Source organism: Juglans microcarpa x Juglans regia, chromosome 4D (assembly GCF_004785595.1).
Source record: "Juglans microcarpa x Juglans regia isolate MS1-56 chromosome 4D, Jm3101_v1.0, whole genome shotgun sequence".
Classification (NCBI taxonomy): domain Eukaryota; kingdom Viridiplantae; phylum Streptophyta; class Magnoliopsida; order Fagales; family Juglandaceae; genus Juglans; species Juglans microcarpa x Juglans regia.
This window is the reverse complement of record NC_054600.1, coordinates 15,442,769-15,459,836: the sequence shown is the minus strand read 5'-3', so window position 1 is coordinate 15,459,836 and position 17,068 is coordinate 15,442,769.

Below are 17,068 nucleotides of genomic sequence, written 5' to 3'. Positions count from 1 at the left end.
AATAGGTTAGTTATAAGGGTAGGCATGCAATGGCTTTGTTATGAAGTTACAATAATTTTACGTACGAAAAATTCATGCTACATCATGTAAGCTAGCTGCAGCTTGATCAGTTTGGTAGAGAGAGACATATATAACTAGAATGTTTGAAAACGTCTCAAAATTCTAATTGGGACGTGTAGCTAGCAAGCTATAAGCTGGCTAATACTCATTATTAATTTTGTGAACATGAAACTAATTACAATACTCTCAAACCCACTTAATTTGTGCATATTGGACTTGCACTCACCACCAAATTTATAAGTTGGTTGAGTTACAACTTTAATCTACAGTCCACCTTCTTTCTACCATAGATCAAGGGCATGATCGGCTTAGTGACAATGGTTTAATCACTATAAGAAAATTATTTATTTGTGATTAGTTATTTTTTACAAAAATGACTATTTTCTGTTAGAACGAGTATGTTTTAATTAGAAATAGTCATTATCATCACAAATAATCCGTCACACATGCTCATTTTTCTTATAGTGCATTAGTCTGGTGAGATTTGGTAATTAAATATACAAAACTAGGATGTGAAGTTGAGTCTTTTTAGGAAGGATGAGGTTTATTCTTTTATTCTCTAAAATTAAATAAGAGTTCTTTTATTAATTACAAGCCAACATACAGAGATACATGACCATCCACACCACTTAGGTGAAAAGATTTAAATTGTAAGATATTTGAATTTTATACTTATCTTACAAATCACATCATGCCAAGTCAGTGGTGAGGAGTCTGTGTTCTCTACACCCACTAGTAAATAAAATTTATCAGATAAGCTACTGAAAAAATAGTCCTAATTTATAACTAATTAGATCCCTATATTTACTATCACATGCATGCATTACTGCCCTTGATGAGGTTGGAATCCTCATGTTATTAATCAAATTTGTTTTGAGGAAATCTCTCTCTCTCTCTCTCTCTCGTAAAGTCTGATGATCACTAGTAGATTTTGCTCCTTCACTTGCCTCTCTTATAAAATAAGACAATTGCATTTTACTTTTTCTTTTTCTTCTTTTAGATGATTTCATTATAAGCCAAACATTCTTTATATATGTATAAATAATATATATTATTTGTTGTACAGGATCAGGATCTCTTTGTTTCTTAATTTGGACTCTAACGATGGAGATAGAAAGTAGTATTGCATCCCAAGCAATCGTTGGTGTTAGTAGGAGTAGTACTTCTCTTTGGCGATGGAGACCAAACGGGGGAGCATTTCTTGAATCCAAAGGAGGGAGGGTATGATTCATGATTGAATGTGAGAACATTAAAAATACAAAAATAAAATTAAAAATAAAAATTAGTTGGGATAAAGAAATCGGATCGATCAAGTTACGTACCAGCTATAAGCTAGCCTGCCTGATTACGGATCGAGCTACCAACACCATGTGGGCTCAAGTACCCCTGAATTTGGTGCCCCACATGACTACCTTTTCTGTCGGTACCTGGGCTAGCGGAGACTACTATTTTTTTTTTTTATCTAAAAATATTAATTTCATAAACAAATATTTTATAATTTCTTAGGTCGTTTAATGAGCCGATTACAAAGCTTACTGCTGGGATAATTTATGTGATAAACAAGCCTAGCTAACTCAAACTAGAATCTAAAATTCATTTCTAGCTAATTCAGTTTTAGGTTTAGTTTATCTTCACAAATCATCTCAATTTATTTCTTTACATCTAATTTAATCATTATAATTTTTTTAAATTTTTATATAAAATAAAATAAAATAAATAATTTAATTTTTTTAAAATTTTAAATTTAATAAAAATATTAAAAAAATATTTTATTTAACTTTTAACTTTAATTTCAACTAATACCGCATCATTTACAAATATAAATCAGACTTCAGAAATCCTTTAGTTCTCCTCAAAAGAGGATCAAAAGTCGAAAAATTAGGATTAGGTACTGTTTGTACCAACCACCCTTTTCACTATTGTACTTTGTCCATTTTCAAGTTTGGGGTGCTAATTATGTATACCTTCAACCAGACATTGGAAACTATTTTGTCATAGAAGTGTAGTCCGGTTCGAATAGAATATTTTTTACTTTTTCTTTCTTTTTTTATAGAAAAATTAATATAAAAAATTAATTAAATTAATATAATTAAAACTAAGTAATCTTTTTAACATTTTATATATGGTTAATGAATTTTAAATAATTTTATTATATATATGATCAATAGTGATTCTTTAGATAAAAATTATATAATTAACTTATATAATTACTATATAAAATAATATATTATGTATAAAATATTTAAATATATATATATATATACACATTCGATCAATCTCGATTCGATCAGATCCGATCAATTTTTTCAATCCGGGCCAATAGTGTTACAGCCCTAATTAGACGTTAGCTTTATAGTAAGAAACCCAAGTTTCCATAAGGTTAGTGGAGCATTAAATTTCATTTAAATTTACATTTTTAAGAGATGATAATTGGTAATAAGAACAGAAATGGACAGGGAGTGAGAACTCCGGCATACACAGTTGTTTGACGTAAAAATTAAAAGGATTAGAACAAAATTAGTCCATGCATGTGTTTTGTTTCAAAATTAAACTGTAGTTTATATTTTTTAATTGAACTTTCTTTTTAAAACTTTAGGGGTTTAAAATTGATCAAATTGGACTTTCCATCAAAATTCATTAGTAAACCATTAAGAATATTGATGTGGCATGCCACATAGCACACCATGTTAAGGCATTACATGCAAATCATGCAGGCCATGCAACGTCTTCCATAACAAACTCACCCACTCACAATACAGATGCAAAGCAACCACCAAAGCACTACATGCAGGATCACTCAACACAGGATCACCTCATGCAGAATCACTCAAGGACCTCACTTGCATTGCCTGCGCCCAGACTCAACTCCACTAACCATCTATTATAGTACGATCAAGAGCGCACACACACATATTGCCATTTTGTAATTTTGTGATAGAGGAATATTCCTCTTACATGTAACCTCTATATATTGAGGCTCTGCCTTTGTACATGAAGTAGTGAAGAAATATAATACAGAAGGAAACTTTTTCAACACACCATGTATTAGAAAACTTAAGAAAATAATTTAAACTTATAAATCATGTTAAAAACCAAAAATAAAGAACGAAACTAAAGATAAAAATTATAAAATCTGAAGAAATATGCAATTTAAAAAATTAGAAAATAAAACATAGAAAATTACCAAAAAGAAAGGAGGGGAAGATCACCACAAGACAAAATAGGACCACTAGTTAGGGGCACCTACAGCCCACTCCTGCATAGGTGGGGGGTGAGTTTGGCCTCTTGGACCCCGCCCACCATGGTCGTGTGCCTCCATTGGGATAGAGAGAGAGAGAGAGAGATCGAGCGACAATGACGAGAGACTGATGACGAAATAGAGAGGAGAATGAGAGATAGAAAGGAGACAGAGAGAGATCTAAAAGTGCAGAACAGAGTGAAACTTGTGTTAAAAATTAACAAATCTAATACAAAACAACGTCATTTTGAAGCTTAAAAAACATATCTTTTTATTACAAATCTAATTTTTTTTAATATATATTTATAGGGCTAGGTGGAAGAGTAAGAACTCGAGCGGGCTTGAGCTGTCCCCCGACCATTGGTGTGTAGGCAAATGCTCTCGCCCACCCCAAGCGGGGGCTGTGTGGCTCTCAAATGAACTACCATGCCCATGGGCTCTCAAATGGCCACCCTGTGTTTGCCAGATTTTGGGCTATGTGGCTAACTTTTAATCGAGGATCGATTCAATCAATCTTAAAACTACAAAGAGTTAAAAATTTAATTTTAAAAAAAAAAAGAAAGTAATTTGACTTTGAAGCAAACAAAATAAATTGACTTTTTGTTTAACCTAAATTAAAAATAAATCAAAAGTGAAACCAATAAGATGATGTGGTTCCATAGTTTGATGACCCCAGAAGACACCAGTTTCGAACTATTTAATGTCAAATTATTTTAATGCTAGTTGTGTATAAGTTGTAACTGTTGAAAAATTGAATGGAAGTGAAATTAGGTTTTTGCTTCAAAGAAAGTAATAATATCACTTCCTTGAGATAAATTTTGCCTCCATCAATTTGGATCAATTGGTATGGAAGTTGCAAAAAAATCTCCAAGAGGGAATGAAGCCCGAAAGTTTTGTTGTTGGATTGCTATATATCTCTATACGTGTGTGAAATCACCACTTATTCTAAAAGTTTAAGTCGATAAGAATAAATAAATTTTATTATTTATTTTATATCTTAACACTCCCCCTCATATAAGCCAAACTCTCACTCAATGGATGGTTTTTATACGTGAAATATTTAATTAAATGAGATAAAGTATAGAATCAAGATTCGAACTCAGAACATTTGTTTTGATACTATGAGAAATCATTCCAAAAAACTTAAACTGATAAGAAGAAGTAGATTTTATTATTTATTTTATATCTTAATAGTGTGTACTTAACAAAACCAAACCAAAATATCAATAGTCTCGTAGTTCTATCAAAGAAACCACTAACATAGAACAATGGAAGTGTTAACGTCTAAAAATAGCGCAACGGGCCTGAATGGGAGAAAAATTCATTCCCGGCCCATTGTGACGTTTCAGACCTCAATCAGTGTAGTGTGGAGCTCTCGACAGTGGTCTGTTGCAGTTGTACGACGTCAGTGTGTACATACATAGTAGTGAGCAATAAACAAATGCAAAGAAAATAAGAAATTGAGGCACACAGATTTACATGATTCGATATAAAGCCTACAGCCACGGAGGTTTTGGAAAGGGGAGAATCTACTATAAAGTGATTCTTTTACAGTTTCTCATAGTCTCTCATCATCGTTGTACAATGAAAATGAGCTATGTCTTTTGATCAAGATCTCGTTGTCGGAGTCCCTCTTGTGAGGTTGAAAAAGCTAAAGGAGTTGAAGTAGAAGAAGTCCCCTTACTTCGTTTGGTTCATAAAGTCATCTCAACTCATCTTAACTCATATTACAACTTTTTCAAATTTCAATACAAAATATAATAAACAATTTAACTTTTTCAAATCTCAAAATAATAATAATATTAAAAAATAATATTTTAATAATATTTTATTATCTCAACTCAACTCAGTTTAGCATCCAAACACAACAATCTTCTGGCATAAGCCTCCTTATTCTTTGCTCCTCCCTTATTTTATATCTCATCTTCTTTTTTTCACATAACATCTTTATTTTTTCTCCTAACACCCTTTCCTTCAAGAGCCTTTGTCCCTTTTTTCTCTCTTTTTTTTCTCTCATTGTCTTCTAGTGGAGCCATTTGATGGAGTAAACTATGTTATTTGGGTCTGAGATAATTTATTCCGTATAGAAAGTAAAAATAAGGAGAAATAAAATGTAAAAATGTTTTCTGCTTAATTAGTTTGTTTACAAGGATATACATTTTTATACGTCGAATCATGTAAGTTTTGAATAGTTCGAGAGTCATTTTCGGTGGGTGACTTATGACAGATAAAAAGCAGTGTGGTTGGGTGATTCATGATATTTTCTGTGTGTTTTTTTATTTTCTTTTAATGCTAACCTATTGTGATTACGCAAAGTACATTTACAGTTAAATGGGAACTTCAAGAATCGAAGCCCCACCACGACACCATAAACCATCATGACTCGCAGACTCTACACAATAATTGTGTACGATTTTATATCACGAGCATGCAGAAGCAAACATGAAAACCTAAAACAAACGAAAAAACATGAAAAGTGACGCACAAAGCAACATTGCAGTCCGAAAGACAAGAAAGAAGGCACAGATCAGATTTAAGATTTTCCTTGATAGATAAGGAGAGTCCAACAGCTTCCACCAATATTTATGGGAATTGCATTTCACTTCAAGATATCGATAAAACTCTTTTTCTTTTTCCTTTTTTGAAAACAAAATAATTGCAAACATTAATATTTTATGTGATTCGAATACAACAAATAGCTAGGGGCTTTCGTCACGAATTCTATTTCCAAGATAAACGCTCGTGGCGAATAGTGTGTTGTTCACACGAAAAAAAGTCGTGGGGAAAAAAAATGACCTTTTACCATAAGATCACATCGGCAATTAAAACTTTATGGAAAAAAACTTACAACAAAGAAAGGACTTTAATTATATGTTTTACACCATCAAACAATCATCATTTATAAAATTTATACCCTAAAGGATCAATTTACACTTTAGCAGAGATATAGTTCATATATTAATAAAAAAAAATTAATCGCCCATACCAATGATCACTCTTATAAATTAATCCCTCCATATGTTGGATGATCAGATATGAAAACTATTGATATCGTGTTTTGCAGTCCGAACAGTTCTGTAAAACCCAAACTTCCTGATACCTGCAACTAAGAAGAAGATGATACTCCCGTAGCCTCTGAGGTCACTCCGATGCCTAAGTCAGTGATTGTTCTTTGGAGAGGGAAAATATAATGTAGAAAAGGAGTTGCACAAAACTGAATCGATCCCTTCCCGTAAGAAGGTTACCCGATATTTATACCTGAGTCAGGCCCCCAGTCGAGGGAGAACGTGGCGCGTTAGGTGCCAGGCTACCACCACTCATTCGTTGTTCCCCTAGTGGGGGCTAGTCTGCAGCCTTGCGACGGATTGCACCGTATCTATTGTCCTATGTCTGTGTGGCCACCACCTCTCTGTCATGTCAGGAGATGTCAAGTTGCGGGCGAGCCGTTCTTGGCTCGTGGGATGCTTCACTGTGTGCTGAATTTCCTGACATCGATCTAGGTTGACTCGTGCCTAGGATTTGATATCCTGGGGTCGGGGGTGTGACGATGCGTTGCCCACGGGCCCGGTAACTCATTTTGCAAATCTTGATCCTCTCAAACCCTGAATGGACAGGCTCGGATAGGCCGATCCTGTGCTTACTCGACTTCCCGACCCTCTCGCCCTAGGTCTTTGGCCCCCTACCCGGATCCGGACTTCGCGGTTCAGCCTTCCTAGGCCAGGGCCATTCAGGAATGGGCATCGGCTTTCTTAGGGCCATCCCTCACAAAAACATTGTGAGAATATTGAGTGTGATATGATATCCATGTCTCTTATGGAGATGTAAATATCTCCATTAGGTAAAAAATCGAGTTTGATTATTGTGACCTGAACCTGGTATTAAGCAAGTGATCATGGTGAATTAGTTTTCTTCATTTCATGTCAATGTCACTCGTAGAGGGCATTACAGTAAGTTCTAAGACTCTGGGAAGCGTTCCTGCCCTTATCGATTTAGCAAATTTGATTATCCGAAAACTAATGCTAGATATAGTCGTGAAGTACGTAAACGCTGTGTAATTCTTTTGAAAAAGTTTGAGATCCACTATTAAAAAATTAATTTTTTATCATGTAGGTCTTGTATTTACTCACTTTTTTCAAAAAGATTATGCAACCCTTACGCATTTCACGTCTGTAAATATCATTTCTCTTATCGGGATGCTAGGTAGCTTTGCTAATTGATTATCCGGATCTAGATGTGGATGCTCTAAGTTAATAAGGGCAGGATTAGGAGATTTGAGTTGTGGGAGGATGGAGGCGAGGACAAAGTCTTTTGGAAAAGCGACTTGCTCAAATTCGTATTCTTTCTCTACTTAAGGTAATCAAATTCGATAATAAAACTTTAGAGAATCTTGATCTTAAGCGTTCAATGTTGAAACTAGCAAAGTTAAAGAAAATTGGGATGCAGCCATATTGATTCAAAGTTAAAGAGAATGGCTGCATGGTGAGATACTAGCAAATATAAAGAACGTATTACAACCCACTATAGCTGAAGCTAATGCACTCTGGAGGGCAATGAAACTAATTTGTTAAGGGTTAGGATTTACAAGTGTGGTTTTCAAACAATCATAAAGGTATATAGGTCATTGACAATAAAGAAGAAAATTGGATATGACATGGGGAAAATGATAGATGACACCAGAAAGATATTAAAAGAAAGGGATTATACAAAAGTAAATTTATAAATTGATTCCATATAATATGTTAGATTTATTTTACATTAAAAGTAATATTACAATCTGATGTACTATATCAAATCACGTCAATTTATAAATTTACTTTTATATAATTGTGAATTCATATTCTTAATTCACAACTCTTTAACGCGGAAAAGCTTTGTACTTTGTAATGCCTAAAAGGTTCTAAAATGGAATTGACTTTGATTTTTTTTTTTCTTTTTAAATGTTGAAACAAACTCTCCTTTTTCCTCCAATTTTTTCTTGCCTTTTTGCTGACAGAAACACTTCAACTTGACCACCAGTTCACGTTCTACATGTACACGTACGTGGGAAAAGCTCATATTTATTGTAGTGACACGTACGACGTTAGATCTGTCCAAATGTACCAAACTCATGATCCTCCCTCGTACAAAAATATAACCATCCTATTAAAATAAAACAAATCTAGGCCATCAATATTACGTACCATCTTTTCTCTTCTTGTTAAATTCCAATAAAAATAAAAGAACTAAACAATAAGTGGCTATGTCGATCAACGTCTGGCTTCCATCGGCCGGCGTGATCTGCTTTTTATTTTTGTGTTTTAAAGTCATGGGGATTACAATGAATAGATAAACAAGCTGGAACATACTTTGCTAGATAAACATGGAGGACATCAGTTGCTTATTAGACATATCTCACAATAAGATTTAGGGCATTTTTGGACATGATTATATGAGAATTTTCAGAAAATTTTAAAATTATCAAGACTTCTTATAATTTCATTCATAAGCATCACTCAAACACAAATCACTTTTCTAATTTAAATTTTCAAAATATTCATATAATAATTACCTAATCATTAATCAAACATAAAAATCAATACAACTTTTACAAAATTAAAAATTATATATATTAAAAGATTATATTCAAATAATTTTTAAATTTTATAAATAATTTTATTCAACTTTTTCTCACTACATTTCCAAAACTCAAATTAAATATCTTCACTTAAACTATTTTATTACTATTTATAAATATTCTTAAATATTGTATCCAAACATACCCAAAACTTATTCAATCTATAATTCCCAACATGTCCAAACATACTTCAAGTATCCAAAAGACTTTAGAGCACAAATCTCTTTAAATAGTTGAGACCATCTTCATCGTACTTATGGCTGAGCAAAAACTAGAAATCTGACTCCGATAAAATGGAGTTGGATTTTTTTTTTCACTTTCTAGGCAGAGTTGGAGTCGAAGATGTCGTAGGACTAACTCTAACTCCGATCCGATTTGACTCCGATTCACCGACTCTAACTCCGACTTCAACCTCTGACTCCAAATTTAACTTCGATATTATATATGTGTTATAAAATAGATGTATTTATCTACATATTGATCATATATACTAGTATAGTTATACAGTTATATAACTAAAACTTATATAGTTAAATTCAATACTAATTAACTAGTATGAGCTAATTATTACAAAATAATATACTTATACGATTGTATAAATAAACTAAATTGACTAATATTAATTTAGTATATGTAAACAATGAACATCATAGTATTACTACCATGTAATGTATGATAACACTACTATATAACATGTAATACTAAGTCTAGTATATAATTAAGTTAGAAATATGTTAGACACTATTATGATAACATTTAATACTATAGTATAATAACATGTAATTAAATACTATAATACAAGTCTATAATAGGAATAAGTTAGACATTAGGATAGTACAAGTATAAATACTAATAATTGTATTTAAACCCTATAGTACAAGTCTATGTATAATAATGTATAATAATACTATAGTACATGTAATACCATTTATAATAAAACTAGTATAATAAATTCTATTTAAACACTATAGTACAAGGTCGGTTTAAATAATAATTGTTAATAATCAATACTAACAATTAAATTAAGTGATAAAAAAATTATAAAAGCTATAAATAGAATAATAGCATATAATTAGACACTATAGTATGATCAAACCTATTGTATGACAACATACATTTAAACACTAGTGAATTGATATTTACTAATAATCAATACTAACAATTATAAAAACCATAAATAAAAAACTTAAGGCTAAATCAAAGATTAAGATTAAATTTAAATTTAGGGTTTTAAACAACTAGGTTTAGTTTAGGATTTAGGGAAAAAAAAAAGCCCAAAACCGAAGCAGTCCAGCCCAAAAGACGCAACTCAGCCCAAATTTAGTCAAAACGATATTGTTTTTCCTCCAAAAAGGGCGTTGTTTTGACTACGGCTTCTATGTTTCCACTCCTAGCAAAACAGCGCCGTTTTAACTACATTGTCTACCTTTCTACTCAACACCCAGTGCGACCTCACCCTCAATTTCCCTCTCACTCTTAGATTCTCTTAGAAAAAATCCTGGGTCCCTAACTCAGCCCATCGCCTTCTCCCACCTACCTAGCCCCGTAGCCCACCATGCAGCCGTCTCTCGATTCTCCCTCTTTGTTCGAACCAAAAAAGAAATCTTATATCCCAAAGAATGTCTAAACTTTGCATAGCCAAAAATGAAAATTCTATATACTACACCGTGATCTCACTATGATAAAATATTATTGCTCATCAACTTTTGAACTTACTATTTTATTTCTTAGAAAAAAAAAAAAAAGAGATGATTCAAAGATAGTGAAAAGTGTCACATTTATAAAGTAGAATGAAAGTGAAATAAGAGTATATTATAAAACATTTCTCTTTGAAAAAACTTGGATTTTTCCATTTTAATCTCCTCTCTCACCATTGCCATGTGCAACCACACCTAATATCCTAACCACCATGGTGTGTTGTCTTGCAACCCGTATCATACTTTCTTTGAATATAACTTTAAAATTGTTTAGTGATGAGAATTAATGATGGTGCAAAAGAATCAGTTTAGTCTACAATATCACAATTATAGGAAAATAAAGAAAAGTTGAGGAAAAGAAACCCTCCAATTGTAGCAACCATGTGTTGTGAGGTAGCCAAGAAATAAAAAAACGGTGTTGTGAGGTCTTGGATGCGAGCATGCTTCCGTCCACCACCGCCAATAACATACAAATTGCATGCTCTATTGTGCCCAGGACCACTCCAATTGCGTTTTTGTGAGTTGCCAATTGCAGGATTAGAAGTTCTTTTCCATAATTTTCTCTTTTAGTTTTTATTTCTGTGTAGGCATGTCACATTAACGTACGTACCTTTTGTCAGCCGTGCCAAGATGTACCTTATTACAAACCCCTTGCATGATGTTAGGGAACTTTTCAGTTGCTTTTTGTGCCAACATATTGGGCATCTCACTGAAAATATATATATATATATATATATATATGTATTTATAATAAGTTATTTCTTGTAAAAATAATTATTTTTTTGTTAAAATAAATCTATTTTCGTCACAAATAATCATTTTTATCGTGAATAATCCATCACAAATACTCGTTTTTCTTATAGTAGATCTTAAGGGAGTTTTTTTTTTTTTTTTTTTTTTTTTTTTTTTTTTTTTTTTAAGCATGTCTTATGGGTGTTGCGTGATGGGTTTGGAATTTTTGTCCATTTTTTTTAACTCAATTGCATTTACACAGACCTTCTATGATAATTTTTTAAGTTAAATATTGTATATTAGTGCATGCAATTCTTGACCTTTTGGATATTGTATATTGTATAATTTTTTTTCCTATATGTATCAGTCATAACTGTAACTTCGCTTTAAAAAAAAAAAAAAAGTAGAGGGTGGAGTTAGGAACAATCTATCTGATGGTCCAACTTGAAATTGGCATTTGTCATGAAGCTCTAAATTAGCCAATGATTTTTTTGCCGATAATTGTATCATTGTTTACAAGGCTAATAAAGAGGAATATGTATATTCAAAGGAAGCCTCTATCTCTGAGGCAACATCAAGCAAAAAAGCAAATAGAGATAAAACCTCAATATTTGTTTTTAGCAAAAACACATTCCAAGAAGATAGAAAATGAATCAAAACAATTTGAGTGTTAAAAAATATATTAGATTAACTTGGATTGCTATCATTGATTGGAATTTCAACAAGAGAAATATTTAAGAATGTCAAAGTGAGGGTGTGTTGGCAACTACAAGAGAGTTCTAATTTTCAAAATACTACTTCAACTATAAATGGGTGATTAATCTTCAGGGTATTATAAGCACGATTAAGAATCATGAAACTCACTATCTCAACAAGCCACCAAGGAATAAAAAGTGCTTGTATCCCAAGCAAGTACTGCGTTAGGCAAAGTGCTTGTACCCCAGGCGAGCACCGCTAGAGGTAAAATGCTCGTACCTCAGGTGTGAGGATCGCGCCAGCGTAAAAGGACATACTACCTTCTGAGGAAAAAATTGCCTAAAGGACGCCGAAGGGAAGAAACTGTAGCCCCTAAATGACTCTCGTGTAAGAACATCTCGCAAACTCAATAAAATTGCTTAGATTTCATTGCACTCCCTTGTGTTTCATTTCTTATCCTCAAATGTCTTAAGGTCATACTACCTTTTGAGGACAAAATTGCCTAAAGGACGCCGAAGGGAAGAGACTGCAGCCCCTTAAGAAAGATTTTGTTTAAATGACTCTTGTGTAAGAACATCTCACAAACTCAATAAAATTGCTTAGATTTCATTGCACTCCCTTGTGTTTCATTTCTTATCCTCAAATGTTTGCTGCTACACAAAAATTGTAGGAGCCACCCAGTGCGGTCGAGTCCACCTCTACCTGGTTATCTAAACCGATGCTCCGCTCTTGCACCAGCGAATAAAGGAGGGCACACCTCTCATAAGTCTCTCATCTCTCCTCGCCACTTAGTGCGGTCGAGTCCATCTTCTCCATGTTATCTAAGCCAATGCTCCATGTTCGCATCGGCGAACAAAAATGGAACACCTTTCCTAAGTGTCTCATCTCTCCTCGCCACTAGTGCCATCAAGTCCATCTCCCGTTTGGTTATTTAAGCCAATGCTCTGCACTCGCACTGGCAAAAAAAGAAGAGAACACCTCTTCTAAGTGTCTCATCTCTCCTCGCCTCCCAGGACAGTCGAGTCTATTTCCTGACTGGTTATCTAAACCGATGCTCCGTGCTCACACCGGCAAACAAAAGAGGGAACACCTCTCTTAAATGTCCCATCTCTCATCATCACTTAGCATAGTCGAGTCCACCTCCTACTTGGTTATCTAAGTCGATACTTTATACTCACAACAACAAACAAAAGAAGAGGGAACACCAATATTAAGTATCTCATCTCTCCTCGCCACCTAGCGTAGTTGAGTCTATCTCCCGCCTGGTTACCCAAGCCTAAATATTTCCATGCTTAGGTGATGGTCAATGACCCTTCCATTCAAGTCAAAGGACATGACTCCTAGGCACACAAAATAAGGGGCTCATGGCAAGTAGACAAGAAAGAAAAAAGAAGAAGAAGAAGAAGAAGAAGTGCACATATTTATAGACACCCCAAAGTGTAAACCATAAAAGATAAATATCGCTCAAAATAGAAAATTTTGGGTAGTAGAGCGAAGGAAGGCATTGGGCATGAGATCCCTACCTAGGTAGTCGAGGAACTCGCGAGCCTCTTGATCAGGTTTGAATATACATAAGTCCAAGGTCCTCAAGTCAGCTTGGGGATTCACTAGTGAGTACTCTTGCATTTTCTCCAAGCCCAAAGTGTACCCATAACCCTAGGCTTGGTTACGGACCCTTTTGGCCGCCATGATCTGAGGAGAGAACCTAACAAGTTCCTCATTGGTGAAGGAGAGCTCGACTCTAGTTCCTTTGCCTGCTCTTCCGGGACCTCATCTTTTTCTTAGCTAGGGAGTACTTGTTATCCACGATGGCCTTGTTCCTCATGAGTGCTGCATGCCACACTTCGAGCTCCTCTTTTCCATCCTTGAGGCAGTTGAGCTCCAAGCCTATGTCTAGTCGAGCATCCTCAGCTTCTGATAAGGAAATGACATAGTTGAGACAACGTTGCTAGGTTTCTTCTAGCTTTTTTTCTAGACAGGACGCTCAAATCAGCTCCATATTCCGCTCCTATGTTAGGGCTTCAACCTCGAAACGCTTCTGGGACACTTATTCCCTTGATTGGCCCAAGTCTTTCCAAAGGGTGAGCACTTCTTCATGAAGGCGGCGGGCGACATCTCCCTTTAGAGATTGGTCGTAATTATTGACCATAGCAAAAGCCCACTTGGCTTGGTCTCTTTCGGCCTTGAGCTTGACGATCTTGCAATAGGCCTACTCAGCATAGATCCATAGCATGCGGGCCTCCTCCTTCAACTCAGCCTGATAATCCACTATCTAGGCTACCAGATCATCAACCTCTACCAAACAAAGCCAACCAATTAGTAACAACAAAGAGTAGAAGAACCTGATGAGAGATAGCAAGAAAATTTACCAGAGAAAGAAAATCCTTGAGCTGGGTGGCCATCTTGCGTACAGACTCGACCCTAGCTCTGTTAGAACCAGGCCGGGGGCGAGAAGGTCTGGAAGGGCTGGAGCGCAATGAGGAAGTACGCTCCTCGCCTCGAGGAGCCAACCCAGAGCCACAAAGTGACCCGAGGGAAAGTGGTAGAGGAGAGAGAGGCGGCAGCGGCCCTGAGGCAGTCTCAGGCCTAAGATCATTGGTTGTTTCCCTACTCGGCCGTGATGAGTGCCCAGCACTTGCGAGGTTGATAAGACCCAACTTGTTCTTCTGCTCCTCCTCACCTTGTGGTGGGACCAAAGAAGATACCTCTTTGAAAGCAATGGGCGAGGAGGCCATTTGCCCAACAAATGCGTTGAGGGCGAAGAAGGAATTGAAACCTTATCTTTGCTAAGGGCCACATGGTCATTACTATAAAGACCCTTGCGATCAATGAGCATGGTAGGTGCCTCGCTACCAAATTCCATGGAAGGATTCAAACCTGGAGTACGTGCGTGGGCCTCAGTGCCATCCCGACAAGCCTTCTCTACCTAAGGTGAAGATGCCTCGGAAGTTGACACGACTGATTGGGCGATATTGCCCAAAGCAATAGGGGTGCTACTAGCCCACTCAAAAAGCTCTGCAGAAATTGGACCCTTGGAAATGCCAGGAATCAAATTTAGTAGGCCTCGAAAAATGCCATCTCTAAATTTGCCTGGTCTTGGTCAAAAACCTTCTTTGGCCTTTGGTCGCCAAGTGAGGTAGAAGGAAGATCTAGAGATGGTGGAGGCATAGGTTGAGCATTCGGCACTAAAAGCTTGAAGTCCAACGCCATTGCCAGATCTGCATTGGCTTGCTCCATAATAGCATTGAAATCATCCTAGTTGGGAGAACTCCCCCTGACAGGGGCTCGGACGACTGACGGTGGCGAGCCTTGTCGTGATCGCCTAACTGATGGGCAAGAAGTCCCCTAATTAGGCTCTGAGTAGCCACGAGCTTCCTTTGGTCGTCGAGCCTCCTCACCCTCAAGTCGAGGCCTCCTTTTTCCCCCTCCCAATGAGGAATCGGAAGACCTCTTCTTGCCTTGAGAAACAATAGGGGCCATCAAAAAGCGGCGATAAACCACAAGGGATCAATCCGACATGACCAAAAACCTATCAATGTTTTCCTAGTCAAGAGGCGTCGATGCAAACCTCCTCTCGGTGTTGCTCGACCCAGGAATAAACCATATGTATGTAAACTTGCTCTCACTCAAAAGAACCACGGTAATCACCTTGTCATGGGGATGATCCCCCACACAGACCAAACGAGAAACTCTTGCTTAGCGTCTTCACTACCCGAAAATTCTCATCCTTCGCCAGACATAAAGAAGAATTTGTAATACTAGTTTTTGGCATTGGAGTAACAACCCTCAAATCGGGTGACTCAATATTTGGACCGGGATTGGAAGATGTAGATGTTGCCCTCCAAGGATCGGACCTCATGAGTAAATACAAACTCTCGAGCGGTTAAAACTGGATATTCATCTCCAGCGGGTTCGAGGACCATGCAACATATGATGCAACACGACATCGGGAGCTTTCAAGCATTGGGGTACAGCTGGATAGGGGCCATCCCTAAGAAATCTAGAACGTCGCAAACAGGGCGACAAAAGGGGAGTCTCAGCCCGTGCAAAAAGACACTAATATGCAGAGCAACCTTCTCAACAAGCCCTTCTAAGTTAAGGTCCCACTACAGGAACCGGGGACCTCCAAGACAACTAAGTCTTAGACCCCATATGTATCCCTCAGCACCCTAAGGTCCACCAAATTGGTGGAGGAGGATCAACCGTATACGTCGTAGTAAGGAGGGTCACACCGAGACAAAGATTTGGGCCTCAACAAGGGAAATGCGAGCCCTGTGAAGAGAACTGAGAAGCTGTTTTGGGAGCCATTGAAGACGGGATGAATAGGCAATGAGAAGAAGAATGGAAGTAGGGTTTATCTAGAGAAAGATAGGCATTATAAGAAATTAAAACCGAAGCGGGGTATAGGATGTTCAGAAACAGAAAATGGGGTTTAAATAAGGGATATGCGATGGTCGATTGTACCCAATGGGGGGAGTTGACAGGTGTACATGGAACAGAAACGTCACTGACGATTCCCACAATCCACGTGACTTGATAAGACATGGGTGTAGAACTATCGTGCCCTGCTTTGAGATGTGAGAATGTGTAACGTTGTGGAAATTTATTAGGATGAGGATAAAATGGCCGTGGATAATAAAAATCCCTGCCACGCCTGCATGACATAAATTTGCGGGCTAACTGGAAGGACATATTTGTCCCTCACCGGGCTGGGCCTGGTCTGTTTCACCAAGGGTAAAAAACCCAGATGCTAAAAGTCTAGTGGATGGCGAGAAGAAGGCCCAAACCAGTACGAGAAATATGAGACAACATCCACACATGCACAACTCCATCCACATTGCATTAAATGCCCCGATGTTGCCCATTGATAGGAGATCCTATCCTTGATAGAAGCTGCCACATTAAATGTGACGACATGCAGTGTAGGGGCAAGGGAACGAACACCCCAAGCACAGAGAGAATAGTGACCCCACCGAACACAAACTCTCTCTAAAGGAAAAACTAACTTAGGCATCATAAGTGTTTTTTGGC